This window comes from Nycticebus coucang, chromosome 15, assembly GCF_027406575.1.
Source record: "Nycticebus coucang isolate mNycCou1 chromosome 15, mNycCou1.pri, whole genome shotgun sequence".
Lineage (NCBI taxonomy): Eukaryota > Metazoa > Chordata > Mammalia > Primates > Lorisidae > Nycticebus > Nycticebus coucang.
In genome coordinates, this window is record NC_069794.1 from 11,736,549 (window position 1) to 11,755,983 (window position 19,435).

Below are 19,435 nucleotides of genomic sequence, written 5' to 3' on the forward strand. Positions count from 1 at the left end.
AAACAACTTAATCTTCTAGCACCTCAGCTACCAAGAAATATTACTACCTTTTTTTCACAGAATTATTGGAAAGTTTAAATGAGAAAAGTTATATAAAGCCCTGGGCCAGTGCTTGGCATATAAAACTATTTGGTAAATAATCGAAGGGAGAAAAACCCCTCACTTTTCTTGTTTTTATCCTGTAATTAAATGATTCAGAAACAATCTCAGATTTGTACGTTGATCACTTAGTTTCCAAGTCTGATTAGCTCAAGTACTTTTAATCTGTTACATTGTTCATCCAAACTGCCTTGCCTGTTCTACATTTCTAATCATTTATTTTTAAGTATGTGGCATTTCTCCAGAACCAATAAAGCTTTCTCCTTCCTACTTGTGAGAAGGGTTTGAGAAAATGTTTTCCCTCTTAAGTTGCACTTTTATGCCTTTTGTAAAAACAACTCACTCTCAGAAGTTAAATTTCAATAGGACTAATTTTGATGGCTAGTCGTGAGGAATATCAAAACTTGATCATTTCTAGAACTTTCTGATGGAGTATATGGACGATAGCATTCAGAGTACTGGCTTAGGAAACTATTGATCTCACAGAACAAGGTGATGGAGCGGAAAGAACAAGGGAGAAGGTGTAGGTGATCCAACCTAGGGTCACTGTCACTGGCTTTTAAGCTCCAAAAATTCAATTAGATACAAATAGTTCAAACCCTCCGGTTAGTCCCTGGAACCTTGGAGGAGTCACTAAATTGCTCCACAACTCAGTTGCTTCTAAGGAAAATACCAGTGGTGATGCTTGCTTTGTTTAATTTCTCCTCTATGAAATGATATAGTTGGTTGGTTTACAAGTAGCCTTAATCATGACCTCTAGGTTCAAGAAAAAATTGAAATCATATTGAGACAGCCACTGGAAAACATTGTAAAGGTGAGCTATTTTGCATGCTTATAATATAAATCTTCATAAAAATCTGTTGTGAAATGTAAGAAGGTCTGACATTCTAGCATCCTTGTGGAAATAAAACATTTTGAAGGTTTCTAGTCCTGAGATGGCCTGAGAAGGCAAATACTGAAAAAGTAAAATTTTGCCCCCTGCCACCCATCAGGCTGAGATAGCACAGGTAACAAAAGCTGCAAAATAAGCAGGAAACATGTCATCCGAGGACATGATGACATTGTCATAAGTTAAATAACCCCCTTCTTTGGGCAATCGCTGGTTTCTTGCTTACTGATGGTTAAGACAAGCCTCCTAAAAAGCACTGTCGGAAATGCTGCTGTTTGAAACCATCAGTAAAAGTGAAACATCCCACCCTTGCTTGGTGGATCCAGCATGTTTTGAAACCCACAAGCATCCTCCATTTCCAACCCAGGTGTAGAGCTTCATTTTAAAGGGTCTCTGGTCACACCTGTAATCCTAACACTCTGGAAGACAGGCAGATTGCCTGAGCTCGGGAGTTCGAGATCAGCCTGAGCAAGAGGACGCCCCATCTCTAAAAATAGCTGGGCAATTGTGGCAGGTGTGTATGATCCCAGCTACTTGGGAGGCTGAGGCAAGAGGATCACTTGAGACCAAGAGACTGAGGTTGCTGTGAGCTGTGATGCCACAGCACTCTACTAACAGCAACAAAGTAAGACTGTCTCAAAAAAAAAAAAAAGAATGAATGAATGAAAAGTGTTTCTGGGGCGGTGCCTGTGGCTCAGTCGGTAGGGCGCCAGCCCCACATACCGAGGGTGGCGGGTTCAAACCCAGCCCCGGCCAAACTGCAACCAAAAAATAGCTGGGCATTGTGGCAGGCGCCTGTAGTCCCAGCTACTCGGGAGGCTGAGGCAAGAGAATCGCTTAAGCCCAGGAGTTGGAGGTTGCTGTGAGCTGTGTGAGGCCACGGCACTCTACGGAGGGCCATAAAGTGAGACTCTGTCTCTACAAAAAAAAAAAAAAGAAAAGTGTTTTTGGATACACAGTCTGTACCTATCCTAACTTTGTAGTCTCCAAGGTCACAGGACCCCGGGTCCACACTGCAGTCCAGACCTAGTGTTGACCCTTCGAGCCCAGCCCTCTTTGCCTTGAACCTGTCACAACACTGCTCCTTTAAATTTCACCCCTCCTCCTAATCTCCCAACTTCACGTTTGTTTGCCAAGGCATCCCAGGACTCCACTGGGCTGAGTCCATCCTGGTTGCCAGGAGCCAATAATTCCGACTTTGTCCAACTGTGGTTTTGTACCTGGTAATCTTTGATTGGGTTAAGATGGGCCACATGCCAATCAAAAAACCTTGGCCAACCTATCTAGCCTCATAACCTCTTCTGTAAAAGCAAAAGAAATTCCCCCTGGCCTTTACTACATAATGCATGAGCAAGGACCAATGATGATATACAGGAAAGCTCCTCATTGAGAGAACTACAGTAAAGGATCATTTATTAGAACTAGTACTTTTAACAAAGAGGTTCAGATGTAAAAGAAATGATTAGGCTCAGTGCCCATAGCTCAGTGGTTAGGGCACTAGTCACATACACTGGGATTGGCGGGTTCAAACCGGCCCAGGCCTGCTAAACAACGACAACTACAACAAAACAATAGCCAGGTGTTGACGGGTGCCTGTAGTCCCAGCTATTTGGGAGGCTGAGGCAAGAGAATCACCCAAGAGTTTGAGGTTGCTGTGAGCTCTGACACCATGGCACTCTACTGAGGTTGACATAGTGAGGAGACTCTGTCTCAAAAAAGAAAAAAAGAAAGAAAGAAAAAGAAATGATTAGTCCCAATAATCCAGATTTGGCGGGACATCGTCCAGTGTCCCTCTTTCAACTCTCTTGTTAGAGAGGGTTTTCAGTTCAGCTGGCTGTGAGTCCAGTCTTTGTGGTTCTGTTTATTGGCAGCGTGCCTTTGAGTGGGTTATTTTGCCACTTGGAGCCATTTCACATGAAGCATGGGAACAACAATGTCTGGTTCGTGCTACTGTTCACAGGAAGAAATGAGAAGAGCCCTCTGTGCCTGGCCCATGAGGCACTCGACATATTCAAGTTAGCCATTAGCCACCCAAGGGGGTCACTTTGCTTGTAACATCTACGTTCCCAAGCACCAGGTTGGCATTATTCCCTTTAAAAAGGATAGCAAATTTGGATAGCAAATTCCAATCACTTGATTCCAATTTCAAGGACAATGTTGGCAATGTGACGGGGTTAGAGATGGGTTGTGGCTTGGCCATGACTCTTTGCAATGTAATTAACTTCAAGCATAGTGGATGGTATACTTGGCTGGTCTGGTTACTTCGGAGAATTCTTTTTTTTTTGTAGAGAAGAGTCTCACTTTATGGCCCTCAGTAGAGTGCCGTGGCCTCACACAGCTCACAGCAACCTCCAACTCCTGGACTTAAGCGATTCTCCTGCCTCAGCCTCCCGAGTAGCTGGGACTACAGGCGCCCGCCACAATGCCCGGCTATTTTTTGGTTGCTGTTTGGCCGGGGCCGGGTTTGAACCCACCACCCTCGGTATATGGGGCCGGTGCCTTACTGACTGAGCCACAGGCGCCGCCCACTTGGGAGAATTCTTAACATTATTCTCCTATCCATGATTAAGGATTTATTCACCAGAACTAATGAAATAGTCTGATATAGTGCTTAGTCTGCTTGTTATTCCGGAAATTACAGAAGACAGGAAAGAACAGCGTAAACTATCACAACTGCAATTGCTTAGAAAATTGCATATGCTGGGCGGCGCCTGTGGCTCAGTCGGTAAGGCGCCGGCCCCATATACCCAGGGTGACGGGTTCAAACCCAGCCCCAGCCAAACTGCAACCAAAAAATAGCCGGGCGTTGTGGCGGGCGCCTGTAGTCCCAGCTACTTGGAAGTCTGAGGCAAGAGAATCGCTTAAGCCCAGGAGTTGGAGGTTGCTGTGAGCTGGGTGAGGCCACGGCACTCTACGGAGGGCCATAAAGTGAAACTCTGTCTCTACAAAAAAAAAAAAAAAAGAAAGAAAAGAAAATTGCATATGCTGTTTAGAAAAGATATTGCTTATATTTTTATGGAGAAAAGGTGAATGCCTTATTCAAGGAAACCTGACAGCAATCGACATCATCTTTAAAACATTAATTCCAGAAATACCAGGACTGAATTTAATGTGAGTGAACATGACTGCATGAGGCTGCTTTTCCCATCCTTAACTACTTTGCTATGGAAATTCTTCAGCAGTGAGACCTGTTGTATCAAGTAAAATAACTTCACAGAATGAAAAGAAAGAAATAATAATCCTGCTGCTTTCAAATTTAACAAAAAAATGCAAAGCCAGGTTTAGAAATGGAAGTAAGAAATCTAATGATTTACAGAATATACACTATATACAGTTTCCTATTTTTTGCAGAAAAATTTTCTAAATTAACCTAATTAATGAATCCTACATAAAAACTATAAAGTCTTTTTGTTAAGTTCATATGATTTACAGAGGGAAATGAGCAAAAAGTAAATTCAGCCAGACTTGGTGGCTTGCACAGTAATCCCAGCTACTAAGGAAGCTGAGGTAGGATTACCTGAGCCCAAATAATTGAAGCTCTACCCTGTATACAATGGTGTGAGGAGCTCGAAACATACACACAAAGGATTTAGGCTTGTGAAACTCAGGGCAGTAGTGTTGCAGGAAGACAAGGCCCAACCAAGAGAAAGAGCACCCAAACACACCACGTTTATAAGAGGAAGGGCTTTATTCACCAGCCCGGAGCTTACGGCATAGAAGAATTTCAAATGGCTGCGCTCCCTGACTACCTTGGTCTTTCCCTTTTTATTGACAGTCAGAAAGTTCCACCCCACAGGTACCCTTCTCATTGGCCAGTTTGAATCAAGCAGGAGATGCTATTCTTGCTCCTACAGAACTACAGGATTTCACAGAACTTGGTCATTTCCAAGTTTCAGGAAGTCAAGTTTACAAATTCCCAAGAGCTTAGTCACCGTGGAAAGGACCCTGCATGTGTATCCTTGTGGTCTCCTTGAGAAGACCTGGTCTTCTAGACCTCACCCTTCTCAGTTATCCTCTCTCAGTAGAATCATACACATCAACTGTAACAGAAAAGTGGAGATTTGAAACAAAGGCTGGAGCAAGAAGCAAAGTTTGCAGGGTGGGCAAAGTTTTTCCTTACATGAGAAGTCAGCAAATATTTTAGTCTTATCAGGCCATATGCTGTTAGTGGCAGCTACTGAAGTCTGCTGCCCTCCCAGGAAAGCGGTCATGGAACAAAGAACAAACAAAGATGTAAACAAAGAACATGGCTGGGTTCCAGTAACACTTTATTTACAGATTCTGAAGTTTGAATTTCATAAACTATTACTTTTCTTTTGACTTTTTTTCAAGCATTAAAAAAAAATTCATTCTTGGCTCAAGGGTTGTACAAAACCAGGTGGTGTGTTGGATTTTGGCTGCAGGCTACTGAGGGCCAATGTTGTCTTTTTAATAATTTCTAGACTATTTCAGTAGATTTTACAGTGTTACTCAGATGGACTTCTTTATTTTTAAATAGCCTCTCCTTTCTGTTGTTTAGTTCCCATTATAATTTCAAGAGGCAGAAGACACTTCCCATCTATTAGGTTGTACTTGTATGCTGGATGTGAGAAGCAGATAGGCTGTCCTCATTTGCATAGTATTAAGTAGCAGTGCATTTATTTAATAGGCATTTATTTTATTATACCCGGATCTGGAAAACAAAGCTCAGCAATTAGCTGCTCCAATTTAGATAATAAAAATGGCCAAATAATTTGGGTTAAAAAGAATTTGTTAAATCCTTGGAGTTGATAAAGGAAATGTTTGCTGAGCTTTACTGTGCTTAGCAGTTTCCCAGCTGTGTGACCCTGCCCTGGGGGGAGAATGGAAAAAGGCAAAGCAAACAGACCAGAATAAACAGAGAAACTGCCCCAGGATTTCGCTCAGGCATTCAGGCAAAGGGTGAGCTGAGCGCTTTGGGTGAAAGACTCCAGGTACCAAACTGACTTGGTGAGTCAACCCAGTTCCTAAAATCACCTGAGCAGTTGTCTTGCCAAGAGATCCTGGATAACCAACCAAATTTAAACTGAGAAGCACAGCACTGGCCTGGAGTGACCAACTCATTTCCTGAGACACTTGTGACTTTTGCCCCTGTCAAGGAACTCCCATCCACCTCTGCATCCCTGTAACCGTGGGACCCTAAGTGGCACTGCTTACACCAAAAATGAACACTTTTTCTACAGAAAAATTCCCCTTATGCTTATGGTGCTCACTTATTTCTGGGACTCACATCAGTCCTGGGGCCAGGAGTCAGGTGAATAGGATACTGGAATTTCAGGTTCTTGGTCTGTAAGAATGGAGGGAGCACAGGATTAGTGGTAAGTCAGGATTTATTCACAGAAACAAAAATTACAACAACTACAAAAACCAAACCTCCTGGCAGAGAGAACCCTGGAGGGGAACAAGCTCTCCTGCTCTGTCTTCCAGGTCCTTCCATCGTCACAATCACAGTTCTATTCAAAAATGGACAATTGATAAATACGCGAGCAGTATCCTGGGAGATCACCAGCGCCAGTGCTGAGTGCGCATGCTCAGAGGGGAGGCCTTGCTGAGGCTGACCATCCGTCCAACAGGATGCCTCGCCTTGGGCATTTATCTGATGTGGCATGTCCCAGAATTTGTGGAGTCCTTTGTGTTTGAGGAGGTAGGACCCAGGTGAGTCTGGGCCCAACGCTGAGTCAAGTCTGAGCTGACACTCGGGAGGCTGAGGCAGGAGGATCGCTTAAGCCCAGGACCCCAAGCCACTCTACCCAGAGTGACAGAGTGAGGCTCTGTCTCAGAAAACACAACAACAACAAACCCCTGCTCCCTGTGCAGGCACCAGGCTGGGCGGAGAGCCCAGGTGTGTTAGGGTGTGTGTGACTGGGCTGGGCGTCCGCTGGCTCCGGAGCCGGCCGCGGAGCAGCCCCGAGGGCTTCGCGGGGCGCGGGGCGCGTGAGCGGAGCGGGGCGGGGCGCTGCAGGGGCGGGGCGCGTGAGCGGGGCGGGGCGGGGCGCTGCAGGGGCGGGGCGCGTGAGCGGGGCGGGGCGGGGCGCGTGAGCGGGGCGGGGCGGGGCGCGTGAGCGGGGCGGGGCGGGGCGCGTGAGCGGAGCGGGGCGGGGCGCTGCAGGGGCGGCCGAGCCCCGCGTCCCGCCTGCAGGGGGCGCCGCCCCGGGCGGCCTGGGTGTCGCGCGCTGCTCCGCTCCGCCCCGCCCCGCATTTCCGCCCCGCCGCCCGGCCGGCTGTGCCCGACGGTCCCGGCAGCGCGGCAGGTGAGACGCTGGGTGCGAGCGGAGACCGGGTGATCCCGCCCCCCGAGCGGGCATCCCGGGGACCGCGGGGCGTCTCTGCCGGCGAGGAGTCTGGGCCGAGCCCGGCACCGGCGTCCCCGCGGGCGGTGGCGAGGCAGGCCTGGGGCGCGGCCACGGGGCCAGCCGGAAGGCAGGGGAATCGTGACCCGCACCCGTTGGGACGGGGCTCCGCGCAGGGGCGAGGCGCGGGAAGGGCACGTTGGGGGCGAGCCTAGACGATCGATGCAAAGGGACGCCTGCCCCGAAGGCGGCTGTAAGGCCCCTCTGAGCCGCCTGAGTCCAACACTTGTCAGAAATTCTGTTTTTTGGTTCACTTTGTGAGGAGACCAAAAGATGGAAAAAAAAAAAATCTAAAAACTCTGCATTTGTGCCTTTACGATGTTAGGTTTCTTTGAAGTCGTTAGGGAAACACCTGAATCTTTGGAAAAATTTCTCTTCCCGATTGCGAAATATGGTTATTGTGCTGTTTCCCTCAGTTGGTCAGGACAGCCAGTCTCACTGAAAACCCAACATAGATGTACTTTGAACACAGCTTCTTGTCACCAAGCTTAGGTGATTAGTGTTGAAATAAGAAAATGCGGTAGACTTGTCACCTTTAAAAAAAGAAAAAGAGCAAAATAAATAAATAAAAGAAAGGGGACGGCGCCTGTGGCTCAGAGGAGTAGGGCGCAGACCCCATATGCTGGAGGTGGCGTGTTCAAACCCAGCCCCGGCCAAAAACTGCAAAAAAAGAAAAAGAGCAACTTACTCATTTTGCTGAATGCCCCAAGGAGAAATCATTAATTAAAAACTACAAGATATCTCTAAATCAGTTGGCTAGACCTACGTGAAGGGTGTAGGTCTTACACACACACACCCTTATGTACATTTGCCTGTAAATGAAGACTTTCCCCTGGCCCCATTCAATTTATTGAAATGCTGATAGGGACTTGATTAGTAAGGGAAATGCAGTTTGTTCTCATTTCTTCCCAAAACCTTGCTTTCCTGAAACTACTCCCAGGAGAAGTCAGATATTCCTGAATAAGCAGAACATTATATCCTAGCAGAGAGCCTTTCTATTTTAAAAGCTGAATTTGCAAAGTTATATTAATTTCTAATTGGTAGACTTTTGTATGGACTAATTGATCTTACGGGCCCTATTAATACTAGTCCTAGAAATGGTGGTTATTCCTGGTGAGCTTGGATAGTGGGTAGCAATAAGTGGAACAAAAGAGGGACAGAAACCTGTATCTTTAACATGTTACCTGTTCATTTTACTCTTTATTTGACCCAGTGAGATCTCTTAAAAGCTCCAATTCATGTCCACTTTTGAAGTGGAGTCATCGGAAGGCTTTGTACCCACAGCAAGCCAAGGCCTTTACCAGGGGTCAGGACACCCCGCAGGCTGGCATGGAGGTGTAGTGCAGCAGTGTTTGAAGAGGGACTGTACTCAAGGAAAGGTGACAATAAGGACAAAATCAAGTGATCTTAGCAGTCTTCTCTAGAACCTTCTTCACTGGGATAGGTAATAGGGATGTTATTAAGAGAGCTTCCATTAGACATGACCACTCAGCATCTTGCTGAACAGGAATTCATTATTCAGTTGAAGGACTCTATGGTCAGTGCAACTGCCTTGTTTAGGCTGTGAGGACCCACCCAGGGTTTCTGAGCTTTATAGGTAGAACCAGCTCTGTTTAAGGTGTTGTGATACCTCCTCAATTAGATTTACAGAAAAGATCCAGCTTTTGAAATTCTTGGGGTTTGTATGGCCTTGTGAGGTTGTTACTGGACACAGGGGTCTGGCCACCTCTCCCTGTCCAGCCAATATGCAGAGACAGGGACTAGGTCCACCAAACTTTATTGTCAGAAGGCCAGCAATTGTGGAGAACAGCGAGAGTAGTCTCTCCAAGTCTGTTCTGCCTTTCCATTTCCAAACCCACAGTTTTTTATGTAAAATTTCAAAGATCACATTAACCTTTGTCTTAATAATGAACAAAAGTGACCTATTAAAACATTTACAATGCAAAATTTAATCTCCTAAATTGTTCTAAACTCTTCAAGATACACATGTTTAAATTGGAGCTAAATGTACAAAACAAAAATGGAAGACATGAGGTGAAAATCAGATAGGACCTAAACTGACTAGACCAGCTGTGTTGTTTCGGCCCAGCCTGACTGACTCCATCTTATTCCCACTACATGTGCTCTCAAGATAACAGACATGGGAAAGAGCTAAACGTTGAGAAGAATGAAAACAGAGGCAGTGTTCTGTTGGAGCCCAGAGTGAGGGTATGGGGAATACCTCATAGTATATAGAGGAGTGGGGAATGTCCCATTGATGCAGGTTCCCCCTGCTCAGTGCTGGAGATGGACCCCATTTTCTGGGCCTAAACAAGCTCACCAAACAGTACAATCGATGTTCCATCTGCACTGCCACTCCCAGGAAAGGTGAAATGCCATAGGTGGGACCACATTCCCACACAAGGGCAGTTTTAAATTAACTTTTGCCCATAAGCCTCTGGCACTAAATGTTTATAACATATTTTAGATATATACATTCTATCTTCTCAACCTCATCCCCTCAGGGTAGGAAAAGCTGTATATGTATTTAGACATATACGTTCTATCTTCTCAACCTTCCTAGTGCTTCCTAATGCCACAACCCTTTAATACAGTTCCTCATGTTGTGGTGACCCCCAGCCATAAAATTATTTTTGTTGCTACTTCATAACTGTAATTTTGCTACTGTTATGAATCGTAAGTATCTGATATGTAGGATGTATTTTCATTGTTACCAAGGGGTCACGACCCACAGGTTGAGAACTGCTGCCCTAGACAGCTGAAATGGGTTACCCATTTGGGGTCCCCCCTCTGCTGTGCCTCTTTACCCTCTCTTATCGCTAATAAAATCTGTCCTTTTGCTGGCTTGTGGTAAATTCATTTATCACATTTCCAAAACCAATAATCTCATTGGCAGATAATAAAAAAGAGAAAGAAAAGGAAAGAGAAGTTTATTAATTTGTCAGTAAATGATGAGATTTGGCAGAGAAATTCCACTTATACCATTTAGACCAGACCTCGAGCAGAGAATGGATTTTTATAAGCAGAGTGGTGGAAAGGGGCATTCCTGGTGGCAGATAGCATAAGCAAAGTTTAAAAGCTTAACGCAAAACTGTGTTCAGAGCCCCACACGGTGGCTCACTCCTGTAATCCTAACCCTCTGGGAGGCTGAGGCAGGAAGATCTCTTAAGCTCAGGAGTTCAAGGCCAGCCTGAGCAAAAGCAAGACCCTGTCTCTACTAAAAATAGAAAAATTAGCTAAGCATCCTGGCTAGCACCTATGATCCCAGCTACTTGGTAGACTGAGGAAGTAGAATCACCACTCCGGGAGTTTGAAGTTGTTGTGATCTATGATGCCACAGCACTGCATCCTGGGCAACAGAGTGAGACTCTATCTCAAAAAACAACAAAGATTCTTGTGAGAAAGGCGAACGCCTAGTGTGTTGCTGCTGGACCCCATGAGGGGAGGGATGCAGCCAGTGGGCTCCTGGAAAGAGCAGTTCTCTGGGGATAAACTTTTTGATCTAAGTTTTCTGATTTTTTTTTCTTTCTCTTTTTTAGTAGGAAAATTTTAAGCCAGCATAAAAACACGGGAATATAGTATAGTGAATTTCTGAATATGTATCAAATAAATGTCACAATTCATGTTTGACCACATTATTATTGAAAGTTTGGTGCTTGACCCCTCACCAAACGAAGAACAAGGACAAGTGGCTTGAGGAAAAGGAAAGAAAAGTTTATTAATTTGTCAGTAAATGATGAGGATGGCGGATTCCTTTTAAAAAACCTTTCTCCTGGGTGACGCCTGTGGCTCAAGGAGTAAGGCGCCAGTGCCATATGCCGGAGATGGTGGGTTCAAACCCAGCCCCGGCCAAAAACCACAAAAAAACCCCAAAAAAACCTTTCTCCTCCCTATAAGCTGAAATAGAGCTTTTAAAGGGAGTTTTCAGCTTTGGGCTATTGCTGTTTAACTATAGCATCTTCATGAGTTCTGCTGCGCCTATGGTACAAAGAATAGAGGACACTCTCCTGTGTCCCTGGTTACTGGGGTTTGCCAGGAATGCAGGTTTTAATTCCCCCAAACAGCTGGTGTGGTGACTCTTGCCTGCTGATCTGAGCACTCTGGGAGACTGAGGTGGGTTGATCGCCTGAGTTCACAAGTTCAAGACCAGCCTGAGCAAGAGAGAGACCCCATCTCTAAAAATAGCCAAGGGTTTGTGGTGGGCTCCTGTAATCCTAGCTACTTGGGAGGCTGAGGCAAGAGAATCACTTGAGCCCAATAGTTTGAGGTTGCTGTGAGCTGCGACACCTCAGTCCCCTATGGGGGGTGGGGGGGGATGGGACAAAATGAGACTTTGTCTCAAAAAATAAAAAATTCCCCAAAAGAGTATGGAGGAATGTTAAAGAAGTGACTTGTAATACATTCTGTCGTTTTTCAGGCCCTCACTTCTGTTACAATATCTGTTTTATCTGGTTTTGTTTTGGTTTTGGTGCTGGTTGAAGTAATTAAAATAAATTTAACACACGTCTATAATCCTACCACTCTGGGAGGCTGAAGAGGGTGGGTTGCCTGAGCTCAGGAGTTCGAGCCCAGCCTGAGCAAGAGCGAGACCTTGTCTCTAAAAATAGCCAGGCACCTATAATTCCACCTACTTGGGAGGCTGAGGTAAGAGAATTGCTTGAGCCCACGAGTTTGAGGTTGCTGTGAGCTATGATGTCACAGCAGCACTCTACACAGGGCAAAAAGTGAGACTCTTAAAAAAAAAAAAAGTTTAACATCTCACCCCTGAGTTCAGCATGCACCCCCAAAGGATATATATATTTTTTATTGTTGGAGATTCATTGACGTTATAAAGAATCAGGTTACATTGATTGTGTTTGTTAGGTAAAGTCCCACTTACAATTGTGTCCCACCCCCAAAAGGTGTGTCCACACCAAGACCCCCCACACCCTCCCTCCTTTCCTCTCTCTGTTCTTCCCATCTCCCACCCCCTCCCACCTTCCCTTTCTGCTCTCCCTTTCTCCCACCCCCTACCGTGTACTAAGTAATTAATTCTCCTCATGTCAGTATTGAGTACATAGGATTCCATTCTTGTGATGCTTTACTAAGAATAGTGTGTTCCACGTCCATCCAGGTTAACACAATGGATGTAAAGTCTCCATCTTTTTTAATGGCTGAATAGTATTCCATGGTATACATATACCACAGCTTGTTAATCCATTCCTGGGTTGGTGGACATTTAGGCTGCTTCCACATTTTGACGATTGTAAATTGAGCTGTGATAAACAGTTTAGTGCAAGTGTCCTTATGATAAAAGGATTTTTTTTCTTTCTGGGTGGATGCCCAATAATGGGATTGCCGGATCAAATGGGAGGTCTAGCTTGAGTGCTTTGAGGTTTCTCCATATCTCCTTCCAAAAAGGTTGTATTAGTTTGCAGTCCCACCAGCAGTGTAAAAGTGTTCCCTTCTCTCCACATCCAAGCCAGCATCTGTAGTTTGGGGATTTTGTGATGTGGGCCATTCTAGCTGGGGTTAGATGATATATCAAGATGGTTCTGATTTGCGTTTCTCTGACAATTAGGGACAATAAGCATTTTTTTCATGTTTGCTAGCCATTTGTCTTCTTTAGAGAATGTTCTGTTCATCTCTCTTGCCCATTGATACATGGGATTGTTGGCTTTTTTCATGTGGATTAATTTGAGTTCTCTATAGATTCTAGTTATCAAGCTTTTATCTGATTCAAAATTTGCAAATATCCTTTCCCATTGTGTAGGTTGTCTATTTGCTTTGGTTGTTGTCTCCTTAGCTGTACAGAAGCTTTTCAGTTTAATTAAGTCCCACTTGTTTATTTTTTTTGTTGTTGCAATTGCCACAGCGGCAGTCTTCTTCATGAAGTCTTTCCCCAGGCTCATATATTCAAGTGTTTTTCCTATGCTTTCTTTGAGGATTTTTATCATTTCATGCCTTAAATTTAGGTCTTTTATCCATCTTAAATGAATTTTTGTGAGTGGAGAAAGGTGTGGGTCCAGTTTCAGTCTTTTACATGTGGATATCCAGTTTTCCCACCACCATTTATTGAATAGGGAGTCTTTCCCCCAAGGTATGTTCTTGTTTGGTGTATCAAAGATTAGGTGGCTGTGATGTTAGTTTCATTTCCTGGTTTCCTATTCAATTCCAAATGTCTATGTCTTTATTTTTGTACCAGTACCATGCTGTTTTGACCACTGAGGCCATGTAGCCAAAGTCTGGTATGGTGATGCCTCTGGCTTTTTTTTTTTTACTACTAAGAACTGCCTTAGCTGTGGCTGTCTGCAGCCGCCTCCGAACCGCAGGGGCATGTGTGCGAGTGTGCTGAAACTCTAGGCCCTCTGTCTGTCTAGGGCAGAGGGCAAAATTAGCAGTCCTGCCTGGCCTCCCCGCCACCCCCCGACCCCCGTCTTTCCGTGCGTGCCACTGTAACGTGAGCCACAGGAGCCACCCCATTGTCCGCTGTGATGATGAAGCATGGTTACATTGGGAAATTTGAAATCCTCGATGATCGCAGAGCTGGGAAAATCGTTGAGAACCTCACAGACAGGTTAAACGAGTGTGGAGCAATCAGCCCCAGGTTTGCTGTGCAACTCTAGAAAGATGGCAGAATTGTCTGCTCCCATCCTGCCGGTTTGGTTTCACTGTACTGACAACTTCAGCTGGCATCACGGACCACGAAGAAGCAAGAAGAAAACACACGGAGGGAAAATCCTGCGATTCTTTCTCTAGGGATGCAATACATATTGAACAAATGAAATGCCTCAATGAAAACAAAACCAAAGAAAACAAAAATAAAAACAAACAAATAAGATGATCAGTCCTGTACTCTACCTAACTCAAAAAAAAAAAAAAAAAAAAAAAGAACTGCCTTAGCTGTAAGGGTTTTTATCTGGTTCCATACAAAATGAAGAAATATTTTTTCCAAGTCTTGAGAGTACGATGTTGGTATTTTAATAGGTATGGCATTGAATCTGTAGATGGCTTTGGGAAGTATAGACATTTTAACAATGTTGATTCTTCCCAGCCATGAGTGTGATATGTTCTTCCATTTGTTAATATCCTCTGCTATTTCTTTTCTTAGGGTTTCACAATTTTCTTTATAGAGGTCCTTCACCTCTTTTGTTAAGTATATTCCTAGGTATTTCATTTTCTTTGAAGCTATGGTGGAGGGGGTTGTGTTCCTAATTGGCCTTTCATCTCGGCTTGTCTTTGTATACAAAGGCTACTGACTTGTGGATATTGAGTTTATATCCTGAGACATTGCTGTGTGTTTTGGATATTTCTAGGAGTCTTGTGGATGAGTCTTTGGGGTTCTCTATAAGATCATATTGTCAGCAAAGAGGGAGAGTTTTTTACCTCCTCTGCTCCCATTTGGATTCCCTTTATTTCCTTGTCTTGCCTGATTGTATTGGCTAGAACTTCCAGTACTATATTGAATAGTGGTGACAGAGGACAACCTTGTCTGGTTCCAGTTCTAAGAGGAAAAGCTTTCAGTTTTACTCCATTCTGTAAAATATTAGCTGTGGGTTTGTCATGGATGGCCTTGATTAGTTTAAGAAATGTGCCACCTATGCCTATACTCCTCAGTGTTCTAATTAGAAAAGGATGCTGGATTTTAGCAAATGCTTTTTCTGCATCTATGGAGAGGATCATCTGGTCTTTGTTTTTGCTTCTGTTGATATGGTGGATAACGATTGTGGACTTGTGTATGTTAAATCAGCCTTGCATCCCTGGGATGAAACCTACTTGATCTAGATGGATGACTTTTTTGATGAGAAGCTGTAATCTATTGGCTAGGATTTTGTTGAGAATTTTTACATTTATATTCACTAGTGAAGTTGGTCTGAAGTTCTCCTTTTTAGTTGGGTCTTTTCCTGGTTTTGGTATCAAGGTGATGTTTGCTTTGTAGCACATGTTGGGGAAGATTCCTTCCTCCTCAATTTTTTGGAATAATTTCTGCAGTATAGGAATAAGCTCTTCTTTGAAGGTTTAATAGAATTCTAGTGTGAAGCCATCCAGACCAGGGCATTTTTTTGTTAGGAGTTTTTTTATTTTTTCTTTGATCTTAGTGCTTGAAATTGGTCTCTTCAAGATATCTGTTTCTTCCTGGCTAAGTCTAGGAGAGGGTGTAATTCCAAATATTGATCCATTTCCTTCACATTGTCAAATTTCTGGGCATAGAATTTCTGGTGGTATTCAGAGCTAATCTCTTGTATCTCTGTGAGATCAGTTGCTATTTCCCCTTTATCATTTCTGATTAAGATTACTAGAAATTTCACTTTTCTATTTCTAGTTAGTCTGGCCAAAGGTTTATCCAATTTATTTTTTTTTAAAAACCAACTCCTTATTTCATTAAATTTCTGAATGATTTTTTGTTTTATTTTCAATTTCATTAATCTCTGATTTAATTTTGGATATTTCTTTTCTTCTGCTGGATGTAGGCTTAGATTGTTCTTCTTTTCCAATTCCATAAGATGGCTTGTGAGTTTGTTGATGGGCTCTCTTTCTATTTTCCAGATGTAGGCATCCAAAGCAATAAATTTTCCTCTCAGGACTGCTTTTGCAGTATCCACAGATTTTGGTAGCTTGTGTCTTCATTGTTGTTATGTTCAAGGAAGTTAATGATTTCCTTTTTTATTTCTTCTTGCACCCAACTCTCATTTAGCATAAGGTTGTTTAATTTCCATGTCTTTGTGTGTGGTGGAATGTTTTTGTTAGAGTTGAGTTCCACCTTTAATGCCTTGTGGTCTGAGAAGATACAAGGTAAAATTTCAATTCTTTTGATTCTGGTAGAGGTTTGTTTTCTGTCCTAGGATATGATCAATTTTGGAGAATGTTCCATGGGCTGATGAGAAGAATGTATATTCTTCAGCTGTGGGATGGAGTGTTCTATCTACGTCTATCAAGCACATTTGGTCTAGAGTCTCATTTAAGTTCCCTTATATCTTTGTTTAATTTCTATTTAGAGATCTGTCCAGCTCTGTAAGAGGAGTGTTAAAGTCCCCTGTTGTATGGTGTTATAGGATATCATGTTGTTCAGACTAATTAAGGTCTGTTTCAAGAATCTGGGAGCATTAATAACTTGGTTGCATAAATATTTAGAATTGAAATGTCTTCTTATATTTTTCCCTTGACCAAGATAAAGTATTCATCTTTGTCTTTTTTGACTTTTGTTGCTTTAAATCCACATGTATCTGAAAATAAGATTGCAACCCTTCTTTTCTTCTGAATTCCATTTGTCTGAAAAATTGTCTTCCAACCCTTAACTCTGAGTTTTAATTTGTCTTTTGAGGCTAGGTGTGCTTCTTGCAGACAGCAAATGGATGGCTTGTGTTTTTTAATCTAATCAACCAATCTCTGCTTCTTCAGTGGGGAATTCAAGCCATTGACATTTATTGAGATAATTGCTAAGTGTGGCAGCATTCTATTCATCTTATTTTGTGAAAGTCCATTAATTAATTTTATCTTTTGCATCATTGTGGAAGTTAGGTTCTGTCCTTTAATTTCTGGGTACTTACTTTGCTGATGGTCCATTGTGGTGGTCAGTGTGTAGAACAGGTTGAAGTACTTCCTGTAGATGTGGTTTTGTTGTGGCAAATTTCCTCAATGTTTGCATATCAGTAAATGATTTGATTTCTTTGTCAATTTTAAATCTTAATTTAGAAGAATATAGAATTCTGGGCTGGAAATTATTTTGCTTAAGTAGATTAAACGTAGATGACCATTGTCTTCTTGCTTGGAAAGTTTCATTAGAGAAGTCTGCGGTCACCCTGATGGATTTGCCCCTCTAGGTCAACTGGCGCTTACTCCTGGCAACTTGAAAAATCTTTTCTTTTGTCTTGACTTTGGACAGGTTTATCACAATGTGTCTTGGAGCAGCTCTATTTGAGTTGAGGTGACCTGAGGTCTGATATCCCTCTTAAAGGAGTGTGTCAGAATCTTTGGTGATTATTTGGGAAATTTTCATTTGTAATATTCTCTAGTATGGCTTCCATTCCTCTGAGGCATTCTTCTTTCCCTTGTGGGATACCTTTAACTTGAATGTTTGAATGCTTTATGAAGTCCCATAATTCTGTCAGTGAATGTTCTGCTTTCTCTCTCTTTTTTTCTGCCTCTGTAGCTATCTGAGTAATCTCAAGAGTTTTGTCCTCTATCTCTGAGATTCTTTCTTCTGAATGATCTAATCGGTTATTGATACTTTCTATTGCATCTTTAAGTTCCCTAATTGACTGCTTCAGTTCCTTCAGCTCTGCTATATCCTTTCTATATTCTTCCTGTTATTCATCTCTTACTTGATTCTGTTTTTGCATTTTCTTTTGGTTTCTCCTTCATTGTTTTCATCACCTGTATTTTAAATCTCCCTTCTGTCATTTCTAACATTTCTTTATAGGTGGAATCCTCTGCAGTAGCTACCTCATGGTCCCTGGGGGAGGTATTGTTCTGGACTGGTTTTTCATGTTGCTAGGATTTTTCTGCTGATTCTTCCTCATGAGAGTTGTCTTTTATCTGTTTCCTTGTCCTAATTTTCCTTTCACTTCCTCTTGCTCTTTAAGTTACCCTGCCTCTGACCTAAGGTTTTGATGACTCCTTTTGGTACAGGACTAAAAAGATGAGAAGATTTATGAGCAAGAAGGGAAAAAAGATTAAAAAAAGAAAGAAGGGGAATGAGTAGAAGGGAATATTGCCAAAAAGAAGAGAGTTACAGAAAGAGGAAGAAAGGAATAATAAAGGTGTATAGGAGGGTACTTTGACCCACACCTTCAAAAACCCCAAGCTCTAGGGGGTGCTGGGGTCAGTGATTCCTTTGAGGTCAGCAGCTCTTTGCCAGCCTGAGCAGACACAACACCCCACATCCCCAAATAGAGAGGAAAAATAAAAATACTATAAATAAAACCAAAACAAACAGAAAACCTTACAGGATAAAATTGTGGGAAAAACAAAATAACAGGAGCAGAAACACTATCAAAAATGAATTTCTGGGTGGCACCTGTTGCTCAAAGGAGTAGGGCGCTGGCCCCATATGCCGCAGGTGGTGGGTTCAAACCCAGCCCTGGCCAAAAACTGAAAAAAAAAAAAAAATTCCTTATTATTAAAGAAGACAACAATGGAAAAATATATTTACATTAGAAAAATGAAGAAAGAAAAACAAAAAGATAAATCTAGGGAGAAAATGTTGAAATTAAATAAAAAAAAAAAACCCAAACCAAGAACAAGCAGTATATATAGCTTGCTGAATATTGTTTGGGCAACAGGTGATCTTCTGGGGTATGAGATGCTAATCACAAAGCTGATTCAGCTGTATATGATGGAGACTGGAGGCCTCTGCTGGCTTCTTTGCCCTCAAACCCCATAGGGTTGCAAGCCTGACTCTCTCTTCAGCCCAGTTAAAAGACACTTTAAACCGGTAACCCTGGCTAAGCAGAGGCTTTCCCAGGAAAGCACTGTCACTGGGATCTCTCTTGAAGTGGCTGCCTGCTTATCAGGTGTGCCAGAACCATCCTCAATGTATGCCCCTGAGGGCCAAGGCTGCAAGGCAGCTCTCCTACTGCTGAACACTTAAAGCTCCACTCTTGCCCGGTGTGTCAGTCCTGGCCTTTGGCCCTGCTCACAGTCACTAGATCACTCACTCAAGGTCTCCCAGCCCGGGCCTCACTCTGCGACCCTGAGGTGGAGCCTGCTGGGCAGCTCTCCAGCAATGGCTGGGCTTGGCCCACAGCTGAACAATGATAGCTCCATTCTGGCCCAGTGGCTCAGTCCCAGACCCTAGACAACAATTAAAGTCACCTGCACTGTTGCCCAAGTTCTCCCAAGGTAATTAAACCAGGTGCCCAAGTTCAAAAAAACAAACCACAGGGAAGGCCTTCCCTGTCTGCAATCTAGCTGCTTGTTACCGCTACAGCTATCTGTGGCAGGTGCTCAGCCTCAGAGCAAACAAATGCAACCACTTGCCACTTCTCCACTGCTTTTGTCGTCTTCCTGGGGTACAGAAGTCTCTCGCTATCTTCCTGTGTCCCCAAAGGGATGTTTCTGGGCATAGCCTACAAGCCAGAGGTATCTGGAGTCTTCTCTC

The 19,435-nt window shown here is 43.3% G+C and overlaps 1 protein-coding gene across 3 annotated transcripts in view; it reads left to right on the forward strand.

The window, feature by feature from the left end:
• The first annotated feature begins 7,176 nt into the window (after positions 1 to 7,176).
• Positions 7,177 to 19,435, forward strand: part of GGACT (gamma-glutamylamine cyclotransferase) — a 59,355-nt gene continuing 47,096 nt past the window's right edge. The window contains exon 1 of one of the 3 annotated variants that reach the window (XM_053563978.1): positions 7,177 to 7,257. The gene's annotated coding sequence lies outside the window, so the exon portion shown is untranslated. The remainder of the gene's footprint in view (positions 7,258 to 19,435) is intronic. The other 2 variants (XM_053563975.1, XM_053563977.1) reach the window with 2 other exon arrangements.